The sequence below is a fragment of the Pseudophryne corroboree genome, chromosome 3 (genome assembly GCF_028390025.1).
Source record: "Pseudophryne corroboree isolate aPseCor3 chromosome 3, aPseCor3.hap2, whole genome shotgun sequence".
Classification (NCBI taxonomy): Eukaryota; Metazoa; Chordata; class Amphibia; order Anura; family Myobatrachidae; genus Pseudophryne; species Pseudophryne corroboree.
In genome coordinates, this window is record NC_086446.1 from 24628325 (window position 1) to 24652974 (window position 24650).

The 24650-nt window shown below is 53.4% G+C and overlaps 1 protein-coding gene across 1 annotated transcript in view; it reads left to right on the plus strand.

The window, feature by feature from the left end:
- Window positions 1-24650, plus strand: part of LOC135057089 (gastrula zinc finger protein XlCGF17.1-like) — a 74799-nt gene that overhangs the window by 37388 nt on the left and 12761 nt on the right. The window lies entirely within an intron of this gene.

The window sequence follows — 24650 nt, forward strand, 5'->3', positions numbered from 1 at the left end:
CATCTGTACCCCTCACCCGCACTACCGCTATACACTCCATTATGTGCCATCTGTACCCCTCACCCGCACTACCGCTATACACTCCCTTATGTGCCGTCTGTACCCTGCACTACCGCTATACACTCCCTTATGTGCCGTCTGTACCCCTCATCCGCACTACCGCTATACACTCCCTTATGTGCCATCTGTACCCCTCACCCGCACTACCGCTATACACTCCCTTATGTGCCATCTGTACCCCTCACCCGCACTACCGCTATACACTCCCTTATGTGCCGTCTGTACCCCTCACCTGCATTACCGCTATACACTCCTTATGTGCCGTCTGTACCCCTCACCCGCACAACCGCTATACACTCCCTTATGTGCCATCTGTGCCCCTCACCCGCACTACCGCTATACACTCCCTTATGTGCCGTCTGTACCCCTCACCCGCACTACCGCTATACACGTCTGTACCCCTCACCTGCATTACCGCTATACTCACCCTTATGTGCCGTCTGTACCCCTCACCCACACTACCGCTATACACTCCCTTATGTGCCGTCTGTACCCCTCACCCACGCTACCGCTATACACTCCCTTATGTGCCGTCTGTACCCCTCACCCGCGCTACCGCTATACACTCCCTTATGTGCCGTCTGTACCCCTCACCCACACTACCGCTCTACACTCCCTTATGTGCCATCTGTACATCTCACCCACACTACCGCTATACACTCCCTTATGTGCCGTCTGTACCCCTCACCCGCACTACCGCTATACACTCCCTTATGTGCCATCTATACCCCCTCACCAGCACTACCGCTATACACTCCCTTATGTGCCATCTGTGCCTCCCACCCGCACTACCGCTATACACGTCTGTACCCCTCACCTGCATTACCGCTATACACTACCTTATGTGCCGTCTGTACCCCTCACCCGCACAACCGCTATACACTCCCTTATGTGCCATCTCTACCTCTCACCCGCACTACCGCTATACACGCCCTTATGTGCCGTCTGTACCCCTCACCTGCATTACCGCTATACTCACCCTTATGTGCCGTCTGTACCCCTCACCCACACTACCGCTATACACTCCCATATGTGCCGTCTGTACCCCTCACCCACACTACCGCTATACACTCCCTTATGTGCCGTCTGTACCCGTCACCCTCACTACCGCTATACACTCCCTTATGTGCTATCTGTACCTCTCACCCGCACTACAGCTATACACTCCCTTATGTGCCGTCTGTACCCCTCATCCGCACTACCGCTATACACTCCCTTATGTGCCGTCTGTACCTCTCACCCACACTACCGCTATACACTCCCTTATGTGCCGTCTTTACCCCTCATCCGCACTACCGCTATACACTCCCTTATGTGCCGTCTGTACCCCTCACCTGCATTACCGCCATACACTCCCTTATGTGCCGTCTATACCCCTCACCCGCACTACCGCTATACACTCCCTTATGTGCCGTCTGTACCCCTCACCTGCATTACCGCCATACACTCCCTTATGTGCCGTCTATACCCCTCACCCTCACTACCGCTATACACTCCATTATGTGCCGTCTGTACCCCTCACCCACACTACCGCTATACACTCCCTTATGTGCCGTCTGTACCCCTCACCCACACTACCGCTATACACTCCCTTATGTGCCGTCTGTAACCCTCACCCGTGCTACCCCTATACACTCCCTTATGTGACGTCTGTGCCCCTCACCCACACTACCGCTCTACACTCCCTTATGTGCCATCTGTACCTCTCACCCACACTACCGCTATACACTCCCTTATGTGCCGCATGTACCTCTCACCCACACTACCGCTATACACTCCCTTATGTGCCGTCTGTACCCCTCACCCTCACTACCGCTATACACTCCCTTATGTGCCATCTGTACCCCTCACCCGCACTACCACTATACACTCCCTTATGTGCCATCTGTACCCCTCACCCACACTACCGCTATACACTCCCTTATGTGCTACCTATACCCCTCACCCACACTACCACTATACACTCCCTTATGTGCCGTCTGTACCCCTTACCCACACTACCGTTATACACTCCCTTATGTGCCATCTGTACCCCTCACCCACACTACCGCTATACACTCCCTTATGTGCCATCTATACCCCTCACCCACACTACCGCTATACACTCCCCTATGTGCCGCCTTTACCCCTCATCCACACTACCGCTATACACTCCCTTATGTGCCATCTATACCCCTCACCCGCACTACCGCTATACACTCCCTTATGTGCCATCTGTGCCCCTCACCCGCACTACCGCTATACACTCCCTTATGTGTCATCTGTACCCCTCACACCACACTACCGCTATACACTCCCTTATGTGCCATCTGTACCCCTCACACCACACTACCGCTTTACACTCCCTTATGTGCCATCTGTACCCCTCACCCTCACTACCGCTATACACTCCCTTATGTGCCATCTGTACCCCTCACCCGCACTACCACTATACACTCCCTTATGTGCCATCTGTGCCCCTCACCCGCACTACCACTATACACTCCCTTATGTGCCGTCTGTACCCCTCACCCACACTACCACTATACACTCCCTTATGTGCCTTCTGTACCCCTCACCCAAACTACCACTATACACTCCCTTATGTGCCGTCTGTACCCCTCACCCACACTACCGCTATACACTCCCTTATGTGCCGTCTGTACCCCTCACCCACACTACCGCTATACACTCCCTTATGTGCCGTCTTTACCCCTAACCCGCACTACAGCTATACACTCCCTTATGTGCCGTCTGTACCCCTCACCCACACTACCGAAATACACTCCCTTATGTGCCGTCTGTACCCCTCACCCGCCCTACCGCTATACACTCCCTTATGTGCCGTCTATACCCCTCACCCACACTACCCCTATACACTCCCTTATGTGTCGTCTGTACCCCGCACTACCGATATACACTCCCTTATGTGCCGTCTGTACCCCTCACCCACACTACCGCTATACACTCCCTTATGTGCCGTCTATACCCCTCACCAGCACTACCGCTATACACTCCCTTATGTGCCGTCTGTACCCTGCACTACCGCTATATACTCCCTTATGTGCCGTCTGTACCCCTCACCCACACTACCGCTATACACTCCCTTATGTGCCGTCTGTACCCCTCACCCGCACAACCGCTATACACTCCCTTATGTGCCATCTGTACCTCTCACCCGCACTACCGCTATACACTCCCTTATGTGCCGTCTGTACCCCTCACCTGCATTACCGCTATACTCACCCTTATGTGCCGTCTGTACCCCTCACCCACACTACCGCTATACACTCCCTTATGTGCCGTCTGTACCCCTCACCCACACTACCGCTATACACTCCCTTATGTGCCGTCTGTACCCCTCACCCGTGCTACCGCTATACACTCCCTTATGTGCCGTCTGTACCCCTCACCCGCACTACCGCTATACACTCCCTTATGTGCTGCCTGTACCGCTCACCCGCACTACCGCTATACACTCCCTTATGTGCCGTCTATACCCCTCACCCACACTACCACTATACACTCCCTTATGTGCCGTCTGTACCCCTCACCCACACTACCGCTATACACTCCCTTTTGTGCCCTCTGTACCCCTCACCCACACTACCACTATACACTCCCCTATGTGCCGCCTTTACCCCTCATCCACACTACCGCTATACACTCCCTTATGTGCCATCTATCCCCCTCACCCGCACTACCGCTATACACTCCCTTATGTGCCATCTGTGCCCCTCACCCGCACTACCGCTATACACTCCCTTATATGCCATCTGTACCCCTCACACCACACTACCGCTATACACTCCCTTATGTGCCGTCTGTACCCCTCACCCGCACTACCACTATACACTCCCTTATGTGCCATCTGTACCCCTCACCCACACTACCTCTATACACTCCCTTATGTGCTACCTATACCCCTCACCCACACTACCACTATACACTCCCTTATGTGCCGTCTGTACCCCTCTCCCACACTACCACTATACACTCCCTTATGTGCCTTCTGTACCCCTCACCCACACTACCACTATACACTCCCTTATGTGCCGTCTGTACCCCTCACCCACACTACCGCTATACACTCCCTTATGTGCCGTCTTTACCCCTAACCCGCACAACAGCTATACACTCCCTTATGTGCCGTCTATACCCCTCACCCACACTACCGCTATACACTCCCTTATGTGCCGTCTGTACCCCTCACCCACACTACCGATATACACTCCCTTATGTGCCGTCTGTACCCCTCACCCGCACTACCGCTATACACTCCCTTACGTGCCGTCTATACCCCTCACCCACACTACCCCTATACACTCCCTTATGTGTCGTCTGTACCCCGCTCTACCGATATACACTCCCTTATGTGCCGTCTGTACCCCTCACCCACACTACCGCTATACACTCCCTTATGTGCCGTCTATACCCCTCACCAGCACTACCGCTATACACTCCCTTATGTGCCGTCTGTACCCTGCACTACCGCTATATACTCCCTTATGTGCCGTCTGTACCCCTCACCCACACTACCGCTATACACTCCCTTATGTGCCGTTTTTACCCCTCACCCGCACAACCGCTATACACTCCCTTATGTGCCATCTGTACCTCTCACCCGCACTACCGCTATACACTCCCTTATGTGCCGTCTCCCACATAAGGGAGTGTATAGCGGTAGTGTGGGTGAGGGGTACAGACGGCACATAAGGGAGTGTATAGCGGTAGTGTGGGTGAGGGGTACAGACGGCACATAAGGGTGAGTTTAGCGGTACCGCTCACCCGCACTACCGCTATACACTCCCTTATGTGCCGTCTATACCCCTCACCCGCACCACCGCTATACACTCCCTTATGTGCCGTCTATACCCCTCACCCACACTACCACTATACACTCCCTTATGTGCCCTCTGTACCCCTCACCCACACTACCACTATACACTCCCTAATGTGCCGTCTGTACCCCTCACCCACACTACCGCTATACACTCCCTTATGTGCCTTCTATACCCCTCACCAGCACTACCGCTATACACTCCCTTATGTGCCGTATGTACCCTGCACTACCGCTATATACTCCCTTATGTGCCGTCTGTACCCCTCACCCACACTACCGCTATACACTCCCTTATGTGCCGTCTGTACCCCTCACCCGCACAACCGCTATACACTCCCTTATGTGCCATCTGTACCTCTCACCCGCACTACCACTATACACTCCCTTATGTGCCGTCTGTACACCTCACCCGCGCTACCGCTATACACTCCCTTATGTGCCGTCTGTACCCCTCACCCGCACTACCGGTATACACTCCCTTATGTGCTGCCTGTACCGCTCACCCGCACTACCGCTATACACTCCCTTATGTGCCGTCTATACCCCTCACCCGCACCACCGCTATACACTCCCTTATGTGCCGTCTATACCCCTCACCCACACTACCACTATACACTCCCTTATGTGCCGTCTGTACCCCTCACCCACACTACCGCTATACACTCCCTTTTGTGCCGTCTGTACCCCTCACCCACACTACCACTATACACTCCCTAATGTGCCGTCTGTACCCCTCACCCACACTACCGCCATACACTCCCTTATGTGCCGCCTGTACCGCTCACCCGCACTACCGCTATACACTCCCTTATGTGCCGTCTGTACCCTGCACTACCGCTATACACTCCCTTATGTACTGTCTGTACCTCTCATCCGCACTACCGCTGTACACTCCCTTATGTGCCGTCTGTACACCTCACCCACACTACCGCTATAAACTCCCTTATGTGCCGTCTATACCCCTCACCCGCACTACCGCTATACACTCCCTTATGTGCCGTCTATACCCCTTTACCAGCACTACCGCTATACACTCCCTTATGTGCCGTCTGTACCCTGCACTACCGCTATACACTCCCTTATCTGCCGTCTGTACCCCTCACCAGCACTACCGCTATACACTCCCTTATGTACCGTCTGTACCCCTCACCAGCACTACCGCTATACACTCCCTTATGTGCCGTCTGTACCCCTCACCCGCATTACCGCTATACACTCCCTTATGTGCCGTCTGTACCCCTCACCAGCACTACCGCTATACACTCCCTTATGTGCCGTCTGTACCCCTCACCCGCATTACCGCTATACACTCCCTTATGTGCTGTCTATACCCCTCACCCACACTACCGCTATACACTTCCTTATGTGCCGTCTGTACCCCTCACCCACACTACCGCTATACACTCCTTTATGTGCCGTCTGTACCCCTCACCCACACTACCGCTATACACTCCCTTATGTGCTGCCTGTACCGCTCACCCGCACTACCACTATACACTCCCTTATGTGCCCTCTGTACCCCTCACCCGCACTACTGCTATACACTCCCTTATGTGCCGTCTATACCCCTCTCCCGCACTACCACTATACACTCCTTTATGTGCCGTCTATACCCCTCACCCACACTACCACTATACACTCCCTTATGTGCCGTCTGTACCCCTCTCCCGCACTACCGCTATACACTCCCTTATGTACCGTCTATACCCCTCACCTGCACTACCGCTATACACTCCCTTATGTGCCGTCTGTACCCCTCACCCACACTTCCGCTATACACTCCCTTATGTGCCGTCTATACCCCTCACCAGCACTACCGCTATACACTCCCTTATGTGCCGTCTGTACCCTGCATTACCGCTATACACTTCCTTATGTGCTGTCTGTATCCCTCATCCGCACTACCGCTATACACTCCCTTATGTGCCTTCTGTACCCCTCACCTGCATTACCGCTATACACTCCCTTATGTGCCGTCTGTACCCCTCACCCACACTACCGCTATACATTCCCTTATGTGCCGTCTGTACCCCTCACCCGCACTACCGCTATACACTCCCTTATGTGCCGTCTGTACCCCTCACCCACACTACCGCTCTACACTCCCTTATGTGCCGTCCGTACCCCTCACCCACAATATCGCTATACACCCCCTTATGTGCCGTCTGTACCCCTCACCCACACTACCGCTATACATTCCCTTATGTGCAGTCTGTACCTCTCACCCACACTACCGCTATACACTCCCTTATGTGCTGCCTGTACCGCTCACCCGCACTACCGCTCTACACTCCCTTATGTGCCGTCTATACCCCTCACCCACACTACCGCTATACCCTCCCTTATGTGCCGTCTGTACCCCTCACCCGCACTACCGCTATACACTCCCTTATGTGCCATCTGTACCTCTCACCCACTCTACCGCTATACACTCCCTTATGTGCTGCCTGTACCGCTCACCCGCACTACCGCTATACCCTCCCTTATGTGCCGTCTGTACCCGTCACCGACACTACCGCTATATACTCCCTTATGTGCTGCCTGTACCTCTCACCCTCACTACCGCTATACACTCCCTTATGTGCTGTCTGTACCTCTCACGCTCACTACCGCTATATCCTCCCTTATGTGCCGTCTGTACCCGTCTCCGACACTACCGCTATACACTCCCTTATGTGCCGTCTGTACCCCTCACCCACACTACCGCTATACACTCCCTTATGTGCCATCTGTACCTCTCACCCACACTACAGCTATACACTCCCTTATGTGCTGCCTGTACCCCTCACCCACACTACCACTATACACTCCCTTATGTGCCGTCTGTACCCCTCACCCACACTATCGCTATACACTCCATTATGTGCCGTCTGTACCCCTCACCCACACTACCGCTATACACTCCCTTATGTGCTGCCTGTACCGCTCACCCGCACTACCGCTATACACTCCTGTGACAGGACGGTTCCGTACGAAAGCACTTGCCGCTTTTGCGTCCCGTCTCCTGCGCACAGAATGGAGGGTCAGGTCACACTAGGCCTGACCACATAGGGGATTCCCGCTTACCGTCAGTAACCGCCTGTTACTGACTCCACCCACTGCGTTGTGGGCGGGTTTATGCTGCCACCACCAAACTCCTAACCTGCTGTGGCGTTTGGAACCACGGTTCTGCTCTGTATGTGCCGACGCACTGCCTTACTACACCTGTGCGGTGTTGACTAATCCCCACTAGCCACTTGCTAGGCCTCTACCGGTAGATGGCGGAAGGCGGAACTTGGAGACGTTAGGTGCTTCCCTGGACAGCCGGAGGACGGGGCTATGTTTGGCATAACCCTGTAGGTCACAAGATGAAGCAATCTTCTTGAGCAGATGATGTTTATTTGCTCAATAATAGCCTTTAAAAAGACTCATCCCTATTGCTAGGGGCAACAGCATACAACAAGATGTTCCAGCAGAATAAAGATGGTACAATACAACTTGGAGGCTCACAGGCATCCTCTTTTTTATCTCAGTTCTACACACAGTACCACAGGGGGGTAAGCCCTCCCTGTCTTCTCCAACCAATCAGGTTATCGCAGAAAATATAAAGAAATACAAGTTTACATTTCAAAAGTTAAGAATTAGATAAAGCACATTCCTGCTCCTCTTCATATATAACCAAACCAGTGTGCTTTCCCAAACACAATCTGATTATCATCTTCCTGTCTCTTTCACAAATGTAAATGTAACTTGCATTTCAATTGCATTCACCCTCTCACACATAGACAGCGTTCTTATACTGTAAATTAAACATAATCTGCATCACACATAATGCAGCCTAAGAAATATTACATCAAACTGTTGTTGAATGAAACCCACTAGTTTGCATTTGTAAAACACAATCTGATTAACATGTTCCTGTCTTCTCTAACATCTCCATGCAAACCCAGTTCACACAATATTCAGAGAAGACAGCAAACAAATCCTTTCACCTGCATGTGTCTATAAAGTTACACAGAGACACATCTCAATCTCAAAGAAATGGCTTGTCCATACACCCCTTTCCAGGTGCCAGGGTCATCAGCATCTCAATTCCTAGGTGAGAAGCTTCCAAGCCATTTGTCCTCAAACGTAAATGCATTTTAAAACCAACACAGCTTACACATTCCTTCTAAGTGCTGGCATTTGCATGCAATGTAAATGTGCAATCCTACAACTGTGCCTATTGCATTAAATATAACATTGGTGAAAACACAGTATTAAATATATATTTTTAAATACCCGGTGCCTAGCACCCACACTACATTTAAAGATGGCGCTTAGCACCAGTGCACAGTTTAAAAGTGGCGCCAAGCGCCCATTGTCCTTGAATATGGCGCCGGTCACAGGGTTAACCCCTTCAGTGCCGCGCCGCCATTGTCCACGTGGGCTGGGGGTCTCTCCGGCCACACACTCCCCCCCCCCCCCATTCAAGCGGGTCAACCAGGGACCCATGTCCCAACGATCTGGTCCCGCAGTCCTTAATGGGGTTGAAGGTGACGCTACCTGGGAGGCGTAGGCTCCGGCCTAGACAGTTCATCCATGGTGCAGTGGGCCTCTCTTCGTGGGTGCACAATGTTCAAATAGTCCACCTGAAGTCCAAGTTCAAGGCTCCACCACAAAAGTCTGTCACATTTCCCCAAGGTAGGTTGCAGCCACCTAACAGGTGGGTGGTAAGTCACCACGGTGGGGGGCCAGTTACACACAAGTGCCACCCACGGTGTCCCAATTGTGGCATACCCCACCTCCCACAATAGCAGTATATTGCTCAAACAGGCCACTGGGTGCTCCTGCCCATATGGCTCTTTCTGGCTCGGTACTGCTCCCAGTCCGTGCAGTGGCGCAGTAGTTCGTAACACACAGTCCTGGTCAAGAATGTGCGCCATCAGCACTGGAGCGGGTACCCAAACCTCCTTCAATGACTGGAATGCCAACTCGCAAGCGGGTGCAAAGTCCACTGACTTGGGAATGCCCTTCCTAGCCATCTCTGTCAAGGGGTTCACTACAGGACTAAAGTCAATGACAACGTGTCCGTAGGGCCTTACAGGTTCTAAGGTCAGTACCGGTCTAGGTGATGTGGGTCGGGGACAGCCTCTGGTTGTCTCCACCCCCTCTGGTTTGGGCCTACCCCTATCTCCTCCCACATGGTGCCCCAGGCACTGCACCTCCGTCCTACCTATCTGGCAACTGTCTGCCCGAACTGTCAGACCTGCCCTCCAATCCTCTTCTGTCGACCTATGACTCGGGAAACCTACCCTGTCACCTAGGCCTACTCTTCCCTCCTCGTCCGCTACCTGTGCCACAGTGATGGTGGCCAGACCACCAGCCTCTGGATCCTGTGTGGCATCCACTACAGGGAGGCTGCGTGTCTTCCCCAATCTACTGAGCACAGGCAAGGGACCTGCTATGTCCACAGCAACTTGCTGCAAGGGTTCTCCTATGGGCAGAGGCCCAGAGACAACACAACCGCTGGAGTGCCCCAGCTGCCAACGCATGGCACCAGCCTTACAGTTGATCTGGGCGTCATCCAACATTCCAGACCAGGGTAAGCTCTGTGTCAGGCACTCAGGGTACGGTCTGTCTCCGAGTTACTGTCCAAAGGGGTTTCGCTGGCAACCGACACCGGTTGCGCAGGAACGTTCCCTGGGGGGACCAGTTGGACACATTCCCTATCTGGTCTATCGCCTCCCATTTTCCTGGCTACCCTGTACCTTAATCCTTCCCGCCAGGTCAAACTTCCTGCCCCAACCCGGTCAAGGCCGCTGCCAGAGTGGCGCCTCATACCTTTCAGGGATGGGTCAGAGGGTTGAGCCTCCCTAAACTCCTGTCTGAGGCCCTCAATCTCTCCTAAATTGGGACACACTACAGGGGGATATAGGTGGGGACTACTAGGGTCAGTCTGGTAGGGGTCAGTCATGGAAAAATCAGTGTGGTTTCTCATACTCACCGCCGGAGTTGGCAAACCACTTGGGTCAGGAGCATCATTGGGCACCCCCACAGGATCAAACGAGCTGGACCCAACATCCTCTGCGTTGCTAGTGGACGTAGGCATACCAGAGGCAAAAGGCATGCAGGGTCGATGTGCTGATCTAGCCGCTGTAATCTTTTCCTCTGGGCTGGTTGAAGCTGTGGTTGGCTGTGCTGGCAGTTGTCTAGCAGCTGTAGTCTTTTCCTCTGGGCTGGGCTGTGCTGGAGCAGCTGATGTCAACGGTGGTTGTGGAACTTGACTCCAGGGAATGGCGCCAACAAACTTAGTGACGATCCCACCACCCAGATAATTTCCTAGGACCACATCAGTTGGGAGACCATCCATGACGGCAACTTCTCGCAACTCTGGTCCAGCTCCCCAGTCCTGGTAGACTCTTGCCATGGGAACCGCTTTCTCCATTCCATCTGCCAGGGTGACCTTGGCAGTGCGACCCTGCAATACTGCAGCAGGATCTATAAGGTGGGGGCTCACCACAGTTATTGAGGCCCCAGGGTCTCTTAGGCCTTCTCCCTGCAGGGGTCCCACGTGGACCGGCTGCAGGTGCCTCCACATGTTGTGTAGGGGCTGTTTGGCCATGCAGGTGACTCTTTCCGCAGAGTGCACCTGTCTCTCGCCACACTCCATCGGACTGACTGGAGGGGGAACAGTCTCTGTAGGCTCATCTCCTCTCGTCAAACAAGCGAGCCGGGCTCCAGCACTCGGATTTGGGGCACGAGTCTGGGGTGCTTGGGATGCAGGACAGTTCATCCTCAGATGTCCGATTTTCCCACAGCCGTAGCACTTCTTCTCCAGTCGTGGCACCGATGATCTCTGATCAGTTGCAGGGACGCTGCAGTGCGGTTGCTGGCCAAGAGCACCCGGGTTGGAAGATGCTTGTCTTTGGGGGTGTTGAGCTGAAGAGGAGGGTTCCCTTGGTGGTACAGTCTTTTGGAGCTGGCTGCTGGCTGGGCGCTTCTGGCCCTGTGGCCGAATTGCCACATACTTGTCTGCTAACTGGGCAGCCATTTTTAAGCTGGGTGGCTCCCGATCTAGCACCCACTCCTTCACTTCTGGGGCCCACCTACAATAGAACTGCTCCCTGCAGATCAGGTCGATCAGTGCGTCCCATGTAGTGGCATCCGAATCCTTTACCCACTTCACCACGTACTGCCGCAGCTGGGTGGCGAACTGCTCATGGGTGCTGCTAGGATTCTTGGGCAAGTCTCTGAACTTCTTCCTGTAAGACTCTGGAGTGATGAAGAATCTCTGGAGGAGGGCCTTCGCAACTACGTCGTAATCCCCACAGTCCTCCGTGGCCACTCCTCGATAGGCCTCCAATGCCTCTCCATGCAGAGTGGGCACAAGGTGTCTCACCCACTCCAACTTGGGTAAATCGTGTAGTTTACAAGTCCTTTCAAAAACTTGTAAATGTCCATCAATGTCCCCATTACTGTCTGCAAACTTGGCAAACTGAATGCGTCCTGATCTGTGTACAACAGCTGACAGCGGCTCCCGGTGTACCATGGCCTGTGGTGCCCGCTCATCACGCCACATCTGGATGATGATCAAGCGCTCTTGCTCCGTTGCCCTTTCCCCCAATTCCGCTAGCCGATCTGCTAGGGTATCCGGGCCGGCCCCCCTGGGATGTTGGGATCCTGGCCCTGCTAGGGATTGCTGGGAAACATTGCTGCTGTGAGAGAGGGCGGGGCTTGTGGGTCTCACCGGTTCCTTACGAAGGTCCACTGGTGGGCCGTCCTCTGCGATGCTGACGCCGTCAGTGCTTTCCACCTCCGCCCGATGGGACTCCTCCAAGCTCATGAGCGCCACCTTCATGATGCTTCTGGACGCGTTGGAAGGGATATCCACACCCTTCTCCTGGCACACGATCTCCAGATCGCCCTTAGACATTCCGCTGAAGTCCGTCATCTTGTGCGTTCTCCTGCACTGCAGTTACTCCTCTCCTGAGTAACTCGGCTTCTCCAATCGGGTGACCGAAAAGCCACCTGGGATGATCCCACTGCTGCTACCAATTTCTGTGACAGGACGGTTCCGTACGAAAGCACTTGCTGCTTTTGCGTCCCGTCTCCTGCGCACAGAATGGAGGGTCAGGTCACACGAGGCCTGACCACATAGGGGATTCCCGCTTACCGTCAGTAACCGCCTGTTACTGACTGCACCCACTGCGTTGTGGGCGGGTTTATGCTGCCACCACCAAACTCCTAACCTGCTGTGGCGTTTGGAACCACGGTTCTGCTCTGTATGTGCCGACGCACTGCCTTACTACACCTGTGCGGTGTTGACGAATCCCCACTAGCCACTTGCTAGGCCTCTACCGGTAGATGGCGGAAGGCGGAACTTGGAGACGTTAGGTGCTTCCCTGGACAGCCGGAGGACGGGGCTATGTTTGGCATAACCCTGTAGGTCACAAGATGAAGCAATCTTCTTGAGGCAGATGATGTTTATTTGCTCAATAATAGCCTTTAAAAAGACTCATCCCTATTGCTAGGGGCAACAGCATACAACAAGATGTTCCAGCAGAATAAAGATGGTACAATACAACTTGGAGGCTCACAGGCATCCTCTTTTTATCTCAGTTCTACACACAGTACCACAGGGGGGTAAGCCCTCCCTGTCTTCTCCAACCAATCAGGTTATCGCAGAAAATATAAAGAAATACAAGTTTACATTTCAAAAGTTTAGAATTAGAAAAAGCACATTCCTGCTCCTCTTCAAATATAACCAAACCAGTGTGCTTTCCCAAACACAATCTGATTATCATCTTCCTGTCTCTTTCACAAATGTAAATGTAACTTGCATTTCAATTGCATTCACCCTCTCACGCATAGACAACGTTCTTATACTGTAAATGAAACATAATCTGCATCACACATAATGCAGCCTAAGAAATGTTACATCAAACTGTTGTTGAATGAAACCCACTAGTTTGCATTTGTAAAACACAATCTGATTAACATGTTCCTGTCTTCTCTAACATCTCCATGCAAACCCAGTTCACACAATGGCCCTCATTCCGAGTTGTTCGCTCGCAAGTGAATTTTAGCAGATTTGCTCATGCTAAGCCGCCGCCTACTGGGAGTGAATCTTAGCATCTTAAAATTGCAAACGATGTATTCGCAATATTGCGATTACGCACCTCGTAGTAGTTTCTGAGTAGCTTCAGACTTACTCGGCATCTGCGATCATTTCACTGGTTTGACGTCACAAACACACCCAGCGTTCGCCCAGACACTCCCCCGTTTCTCCGTCCACTCCTGCGTTTTTTCCGGAAACGGTAGCGTTTTTTCCCACACGCCCATAAAACGGCCTGTTTCCGCCCAGTAACACCCATTTCCTGTCAATCACGTTACGATCGCCAGAACAATGAAAATGCCGTGAGTAAAATTCCTAAGTGCATAGCACTGCGGACATTGCGCATGCACATTAAGCGGAAAATCGCTGCGATGCGAAGATTTTTACCGAGCGAACAACTCGGAATGAGGGCCAATATTCAGAGAAGACAGCAAACACATCCTTTCACCTGCATGTGTCTATAAAGTTACACAGAGACACATCTCAATCTCAAAGAAATGGCTTGTCCATACACCCCTTTCCAGGTGCCAGGGTCATCAGCATCTCAATTCCTAGGTGAGAAGCTTCCAAGGCCATTTGTCCACAAACGTAAATGCATTTTAAAACCAACACAGCTTACACATTCCTTCTAAGTGCTGGCATTTGCATGCAATGTAAATGTGCAATCCTACAACTGTGCCTATTGCATTAAATATAACATTGGTGAAAACACAGTATTAAATATATTTTTAAATACCCGGTGCCTAGCACCCACACTACATTTAAAGATGGCGCTTAGCACCAGTACACAGTTTAAAAGTGGCGCCAAGCGCCCATTGTCCTTGAATATGGCGCCGGTCACTGAGGGTTAACCCCTTCAGTGCCGCGCCGCCATTGTCCACGTGGGCTGGGGGTCTCTCCGGCCACAACTCCCTTATGTGCCGTCTGTACCCCTCACCCGCACTACCGCTATACACTCCCTTATGTTCCGTCTGTACCCCTCACCCACACTACCGCTATACACTCCCTTATGTACTGTCTGTACCTCTCATCCCCACTATCGCTATACACTCCCTTATGTGCCGTCTGTACCCCTCACCCGCACTACCGCTATACACTCCCTTATGTGCCGTCTATACCCCTCACCCGCACTACCGCTATACACTCCCTTATGTGCCGTCTGTACCTCTCACCCACACTACCGCTATACACTCCCTTATGTGCCGTCTATACCCCTCACCCACACTACCGCTATACACTCCCTTATGTGCCATCTGTACCCCTCACCCGCACTACCGCTATACACTCCCTTATGTGCCATCTGTACCCCTCACCCGCACTACCGCTATACACTCCTTTATGTGTCACCTGTACCCCTCACCCACACTACCGCTATACACTCCCTTATGTGCCGTCTGTACCCCACACCCGCACTACCGCTATACACTCCCTTATGTGCCGTCTGTACCTCTCACCCACACTACCGCTATACACTCCCTTATGTGCCATCTGTACCCCTCACCCGCAATACCGCTATACACTCCCTTATGTGCTGTCTGTACCCCTCACCCGCACTACCGCTATACACTCCCTTATGTGCCGTCTATACCCCTCACCCGCACTACCGCTATACACTCCCTTATGTGCCGTCTGTACCCCTCACCCACACTACCGCTATACCCTCCCTTATGTGCCGTCTGTACCCGTCACCGACACTACCGCTATACACTCCCTTATGTGCCGTCTGTACCTCTCACCCGCACTACCGCTATACACTCCCTTATGTGCCATCTGTACCCCTCACCCGCACTACCGCTATACACTCCCTTATGTGCCGTCTGTACCCCTCACCCACACTACCGCTATACACTCCCTTATGTGCCATCTGTACCCCTCACCCGCACTACCGCTATACACTCCCTTATGTGCCGTCTGTACCGCTCACCCGCACTACCGCTATACACTCCCTTATGTACCGTCTGTACCCCTCACCCGCACTACCGCTATACACTCCCTTATGTGCCGTCTATACCCCTCACCCACACTACCACTATACACTCCCTTATGTGCCGTCTGTACCCCTCACCCGCACTACAGCTATACACTCCCTTATGTGCCATCTGTATCCCTCACCCGCGCTACCGCTATACACTCCCTTATGTGCCGTCTGTACCCCTTACCCACACTACAGCTATACACTCCCTTATGTGCCGTCTGTACCCTGCACTACCGCTATACACTCCCTTATGTGCCGTCTGTACCCCTCCCCCACACTACCGCTATACACTCCCTTATGTGCCGTCTGTACCCCTCCCCCACACTACCGCTATACACTCCCTTATGTGCCGTCTGTACCCCTCACCCACACTACCGCTATACACTCCCTTATGTGCCGTCTGTACCCCTCACCCACACTACAGCTATACACTCCCTTATGTGCCGTCTGTACCCCTTACCCGCACTACCGCTATACACTCCCTTATGTGCCGTCTGTACCCCTCATCCGCACTACCGCTATACACTCCCTTATGTGCCGTCTGTACCCCTTACCCGCACTACCGCTATACACTCCCTTATGTGCCGTCTGTACCCCTCACCCGCACTACCGCTATACACTCCCTTATGTGCCATCTTTACCCCTCACCCACACTACCGCTATACACTCCCTTATGTGCCGTCTGTACCCCTCACCCGCGCTACCGCTATACACTCCCTTATGTGCCGTCTGTACCCCTCACCCACACTACCACTCTACACTCCCTTATGTGCCGTCCGTACCCCTCACCCACAATACCGCTATACACTCCCTTATGTGCCGTCTGTTTCCCTCACCGACACTACCGCTATACATTCCCTTATGTGCTGCCTGTACCGCTCACCCGCACTACCGCTATACACTCCCTTATGTGCCATCTGTACCCCTCACCCGCACTACCACTATACACTCCCTTATGTGCAGTCTGTACCTCTCACCCACACTACCGCTATACACTCCCTTATGTGCCGTCTGTACCCCTCACCTGCACTACCGCTATACAGTCCCTTATGTGCCGTCTATACCCCTCACCCGCACTACCGCTATACACTCCATTATGTGCCGTATATACCCCTCACCCGCACTTCCGCTATACACTCCCTTATGTGCCGTCTGTTCCCCTCACCCACACTACCGCTATACACTCCCTTATGTGTCGTCTGTACCCCTCACCCTCACTACCGCTATACACTCCCTTATGTGCTGCCTGTACCCCTCACCCGCACTACCACTATACACTCCCTTATGTGCCGTCTTTACCTCTCACCCACACTACCACTATACACTCCCTTATGTGCCATCTGTACCCCTCACCCGCATTACCGATATACACTCCCTTATGTGCCATCTGTACCCCTCACCCACACTACCGCTATACACTCCCTTATGTGCCGTCTGTACCCCTCACCAGCACTACTGCTATACACTCCCTTATGTGCCGTCTGTACCCCTCACCCGCATTACCGCTATACACTCCCTTATGTGCCGTCTATACCCCTCACCCACACTACCGCTATACACTCCCTTATGTGCCGTCTGTTCCCCTCACCCACACTACCGCTATACACTCCCTTATGTGCCATCTGTACCCCTCACCCTCACTACCGCTATACACTCCCTTATGTGCCGTCTGTACCCCTCACCCACAATACCGCTATACACTCCCTTATGTGCCATCTGTACCTCTCACCCACACTACCGCTATACACTCCCTTATGTGCCGTCTGTACCCCTCACCCACACTACCGCTATACACTCCCTTATGTGCCGTCTGTTCCCCTCACCCACACTACCGCTATACACTCCCTTATGTGCCGTCTGTACCCCTCACCCACACTACCGCTATACACTCCCTTATGTGCAGTCTGTACCGCTCACCCGCACTACCGCTATACCCTCCCTTATGTGCCGTCTGTACCCCTCACCCACACTACCGCTATACACTCCCTTATGTGCCATCTATACCTCTCACCCACACTACCGCTATACACTCCCTTATGTGCCGTCTGTACCCCTCACCAGCACTACCGCTATACACTCCCTTATGTGCTGCCTGTACCCCTCACCGGCACTACCGCTATACACTCCCTTATGTGTCGTCTGTACCCCTCACCCACACTACTACTATACACTCCCTTATGTGCCGTCTGTAACCCTCACCCGCACTACCGCTATACACTCCCTTATGTGCCGTCTGTACCGTCACCCTCACTACCGCTATACACTCCCTTATGTGCCGTCTGTACCCGTCACCCTCACTACCGCTATACACTCCCTTATGTTCAGTCTGTACCTCTCATATGCACTACCGCTATATACCCCCTTATGTGCCATCTGTACCCCTCACCCACACTACCGCTATACACTCCCTTATGTGCCATCTGTACCCCTCACCCACAGTACCGCTATACACTCCCTTATGTGCCGTCTGTACCCCTCACCCGCACTACCGCTATACACTCCCTTATGTGCCATCTGTACCTCTCACCCACACTACCGCTATACACTCCCTTATGTGCCATCTGTACCCCTCACCCACACTACCGCTATACACTCCCTTATGTGCTGCCTGTACCGCTCACCCGCACTACCGCTATACCCTCCCTTATGTGCCGTCTGTACCCGTCACCGACACTACCGCTATACACTACCTTATGTGCAGTCTGTACCTCTCACCCACACTACCACTATACACTCACTTATGTGCTGTCTGTACCTCTCACGCTCACTACCGCTATACCCTCCCTTATGAGCCGCCTGTACCTTTCAACCGCACTACCGCTATACACTCCCTTATGTGCTGTCTGTACCCGTCACCGACACTACCGCTATACACTCCCTTATGTGCCGTCTGTACCCCTCACCCACACTACCGCTATACACTCCCTTATGTGCCATCTGTACCTCTCACCCGCACTACCGCTATACACTCCCTTATGTGCCATCTCTACCTCTCACCCGCACTACCGCTATACACTCCCTTATGTGCCATCTGTACCACTCACCCACACTACCGCTATACACTCCCTTATGTGTCATCTGTACCCCTCACCCGCACTACCGCTATACACTCCCTTATGTGCCGTCTGTACCCCTCACCCACACTACCGCTATACACTCTCTTATGTGCTGCCTGTACCGCTCACCCGCACTACCGCTATACACTCCCTTATGTGCCGTCTGTACCCCTCACCCACACTACCGCTATACACTCCCTTATGTGCCATCTGTACCTCTCACCCACACTACCGCTATACACTCCCTTATGTGCCATCTGTACCCCTCACCCGCACTACCGCTATACACTCCCTTATGTGCTGCCTGTACCGCTCACCCACACTACCGCTATACACTTCCTTATGTGCCGTCTGTACCCCTCACCCGCACTACCGCTATACACTCCCTTATGTGCCATCTATACCTCTCACCCACACTACCGCTATACACTCCCTTATGTGCCGTCTATACCCCTCACCCGCACTACCGCTATACACTCCCTTATGTGCCGTCTATACCGCTCACCCACACTACCACTATACACTCCCTTATGTGCCGTCTGTACCCCTCACCCGCACTACCGCTATACACTCCCTTATGTGCCGTCTGTACCCCTCACCCACACTACCGCTATACACTCCCTTATGTGCTGCCTGTACCGCTCACCCGCACTACCGCTATACACTCCCTTATGTGCCGTCTGTACCCCTCACCCACACTACCACTATACACTCCCTTATGTGCCGTCTGTACCCCTCACCCACACTACCGCTATACACTCCCTTATGTGCCGTCTGTACCCCTCACCCACACTACCGCTATACACTCCCTTATGTGCTGCCTGTACCGCTCACCCGCTATACACTCCCTTATGTGCCGTCTGTACCCCTCACCCGCACTACCGCTATGCACTCCCTTATGTGCCGTCTGTACCCCTCACCCACACTACCGCTATACACTCCCTTATGTACTGTCTGTACCTCTCATCCGCACTACTGCTATATACTCCCTTATGTGCCGTCTGTACCCCTCACCCACACTACCGCTATACACTCCCTTATGTGCCGTCTATACCCCTCACCCGCACTACCGCTATACACTCCCTTATGTGCCGTCTGTACCCCTCACCCACACTACCGCTATACCCTCCCTTATGTGCCGTCTGTACCCGTCACCGACACTACCGCTATACACTCCCTTATGTGCCGTCTGTACCTCTCACCCACACTACCGCTATACACTCCCTTATGTGCCATCTGTACCCCTCACCCGCACTACCGCTATACACTCCCTTATGTGCCGTCTGTACCCCTCACCCACACTACCGCTATACACTCCCTTATGTGCCGTCTATACCCCTCACCAGCACTACCGCTATATACTCCCTTATGTGCCATCTGTACCCTGCACTACCGCTATACAATCCCTTATGTGCCGTCTGTACCCCTCATCCGCACTACCGCTATACACTCCCTTATGTGCCGTCTGTACCCCTCACCTGCATTACCGCTATACACTCCCTTATGTGCCGTCTGTACCCCTCACCCACACTACCGCTATACACTCCCTTATGTGCCGTCTATACCCCTCACCCGCACTACCGTTATACACTCCCTTATGTGCCGTCTGTACCCCTCACCAACACTACCGCTATACACTCCCTTATGTGCCATCTTTACCCCTCACCCACACTACCGCTATACACTCCCTTATGTGCCGTCTGTACCCCTCACCCGCGCTACCGCTATACACTCCCTTATGTGCCATCTGTACCCCTCACCCACACTACCGCTCTACACTCCCTTATGTGCCGTCCGTACCCCTCACCCACAATACCGCTATACACTCCCTTATGTGCCGTCTGTTTCCCTCACCGACACTACCGCTATACATTCCCTTATGTGCTGCCTGTACCGCTCACCCGCACTACCGCTATACACTCCCTTATGTGCCGTCCGTACCCCTCACCCACAATACCGCTATACACTCCCTTATGTGCCGTCTGTTTCCCTCACCGACACTACCGCTATACATTCCCTTATGTGCCACCTGTACCCCTCACCCACACTACCGCTATACACTCCCTTATGTGCCGTCTGTACCCCTCACCAACACTACCGCTATACACTCCCTTATGTGCCGTCTATACCCCTCACCCGCACTACCGTTATACACTCCCTTATGTGCCGTCTGTACCCCTCACCCACACTACCGCTATACACTCCCTTATGTGCCGTCTATACCCCTCACCCGCACTACCGTTATACACTCCCTTATGTGCCGTCTGTACCCCTCACCCACACTACCCCTATACACTCCCTTATGTGCCGTCTGTACCCCTCACCCGCACTACCACTATACACTCCCTTATGTGCCATCTGTACCCCTCACCCACACTACCGCTATACACCCCCTTATGTGCCATCTGTACCCCTCACCCGCACTACCACTATACACTCCCTTATGTGCCATCTGTACCCCTCACCCACACTACCGCTATACACTCCCTTATGTGCCGTCTATACCCCTCACCCGCACTACCGCTATACACTCCATTATGTGCCGTCTGTTCCCCTCACCCACACTACCGCTATACACTCCCGTTATGTGTCGTCTGTACACCTCACTACCGCTATACACTCCCTTATGTGCCGTCCGTACCCCTCACCCACAATACCGCTATACACTCCCTTATGTGCCGTCTGTTTCCCTCACCGACACTACCGCTATACATTCCCTTATGTGCCACCTGTACCCCTCACCCACACTACCGCTATACACTCCCTTATGTGCCGTCTGTACCCCTCACCAACACTACCGCTATACACTCCCTTATGTGCCGTCTATACCCCTCACCCGCACTACCGTTATACACTCCCTTATGTGCCGTCTGTACCCCTCACCCACACTACCGCTATACACTCCCTTATGTGCCGTCTATACCCCTCACCCGCACTACCGTTATACTCTCCCTTATGTGCCGTCTGTACCCCTCACCCACACTACCCCTATACACTCCCTTATGTGCCGTCTGTACCCCTCACCCGCACTACCACTATACACTCCCTTATGTGCCATCTGTACCCCTCACCCACACTACCGCTATACACCCCCTTATGTGCCATCTGTACCCCTCACCCGCACTACCACTATACACTCCCTTATGTGCCATCTGTACCCCTCACCCACACTACCGCTATACACTCCCTTATGTGCCGTCTATACCCCTCACCCGCACTACCGCTATACACTCCATTATGTGCCGTCTGTTCCCCTCACCCACACTACCGCTATACACTCCCGTTATGTGTCGTCTGTACACCTCACTACCGCTATACACTCCCTTATGTGCCGTCTGTACTCCTCACCCGCTTTACCACTATACACTCCCTTATGTGCCGTCTGTACCCCTCACCCGCACTACCGCTATACACTCCCTTATGTGCCGTCTTTACCCCTCACCCACACTACCGCTATACACTCCCTTATGTGCCGTCTGTACCCCTCACCCGCACTACCGCTGTACACTCCCTTATGTGCCGTCTGTACCCCTCACCCACACTACCGCTATACACTCCCTTATGTGCCATCTGTACACCTCACCCGCACTACCGCTATACACTCCCTTATGTGCAGTCTGTACCGCTCACCCGCACTACCGCTATACACTCCCTTATGTGCCGTCTGTACCCCTCACCCGCACTACCGCTATACACTCCCTTATGTGCCGTCTGTACACCTCACCCACACTACCACTATACACTCCCTTATGTGCCGTCTGTACCCCTCACCCACACTACCGCTATACACTCCCTTATGTGCCGTCTGTACCCCTCACCCACACTACCGCTATACACTCCCTTATGTGCCGTCTGTACCCCTCACCCACACTACCGCTATACACTTCCTTATGTGCTGCCTGTACCGCTCACCCGCTATACACTCCCTTATGTGCAGTCTGTACCGCTCACCCGCACTACCGCTATACACTCCCTTATGTGCCGTCTGTACCCCTCACCCGCACTACCGCTATACACTCCCTTATGTGCCGTCTGTACACCTCACCCACACTACCACTATACACTCCCTTATGTGCCGTCTGTACCCCTCACCCACACTACCGCTATACACTCCCTTATGTGCCGTCTATAACCCTCACCCGCACTACCGCTATACACTCCCTTATGTGCCGTCTGTACCCCTCACCCACACTACCGCTATACCCTCCCTTATGTGCCGTCTGTACCCGTCACCGACACTACCGCTATACACTCCCTTATGTGCCGTCTGTACCTCTCACCCACACTACCGCTATACACTCCCTTATGTGCCATCTGTACCCCTCACCCGCACTACCGCTATACACTCCCTTATGTGCCGTCTGTACCCCTCACCCACACTACCGCTATACACTCCCTTATGTGCCGTCTATACCCCTCACCAGCACTACCGCTATACACTCCCTTATGTGCCATCTGTACCCTGCACTACCGCTATACAATCCCTTATGTGCCGTCTGTACCCCTCATCCGCACTACCGCTATACACTCCCTTATGTGCTGCCTGTACCGCTCACCCGCACTACCGCTATACACTCCCTTATGTGCCGTCTGTACACCTCACCCACACTACCACTATACACTCCCTTATGTGCCGTCTGTACCCCTCACCCACACTACCGCTATACACTCCCTTATGTGCCGTCTGTACCCCTCACCCACACTACCGCTATACACTCCCTTATGTGCTGCCTGTACCGCTCACCCGCTATACACTCCCTTATGTGCCGTCTGTACCCCTCACCCGCACTACCGCTATGCACTCCCTTATGTGCTGTCTGTACCCCTCACCCACACTACCGCTATACACTCCCTTATGTACTGTCTGTACCTCTCATCCGCACTACTGCTATACACTCCCTTATGTGCCGTCTGTACCCCTCACCCACACTACCGCTATACACTCCCTTATGTGCCGTCTATACCCCTCACCCGCACTACCGCTATACACTCCCTTATGTGCCGTCTGTACCCCTCACCCACACTACCGCTATACCCTCCCTTATGTGCCGTCTGTACCCGTCACCGACACTACCGCTATACACTCCCTTATGTGCCGTCTGTACCTCTCACCCACACTACCGCTATACACTCCCTTATGTGCCATCTGTACCCCTCACCCGCACTACCGCTATACACTCCCTTATGTGCCGTCTATACCCCTCACCAGCACTACCGCTATACACTCCCTTATGTGCCATCTGTACCCTGCACTACTGCTATACAATCCCTTATGTGCCGTCTGTACCCCTCATCCGCACTACCGCTATACACTCCCTTATGTGCCGTCTGTACCCCTCACCTGCATTACCGCTATACACTCCCTTATGTGCCGTCTGTACCCCTCACCCACACTACCGCTATACACTCCCTTATGTGCCGTCTATACCCCTCACCCGCACTACCGTTATACACTCCCTTATGTGCCGTCTGTACCCCTCACCAACACTACCGCTATACACTCCCTTATGTGCCATCTTTACCCCTCACCCACACTACCGCTATACACTCCCTTATGTGCCGTCTGTACCCCTCACCCGCGCTACCGCTATACACTCCCTTATGTGCCATCTGTACCCCTCACCCACACTACCGCTCTACACTCCCTTATGTGCCGTCCGT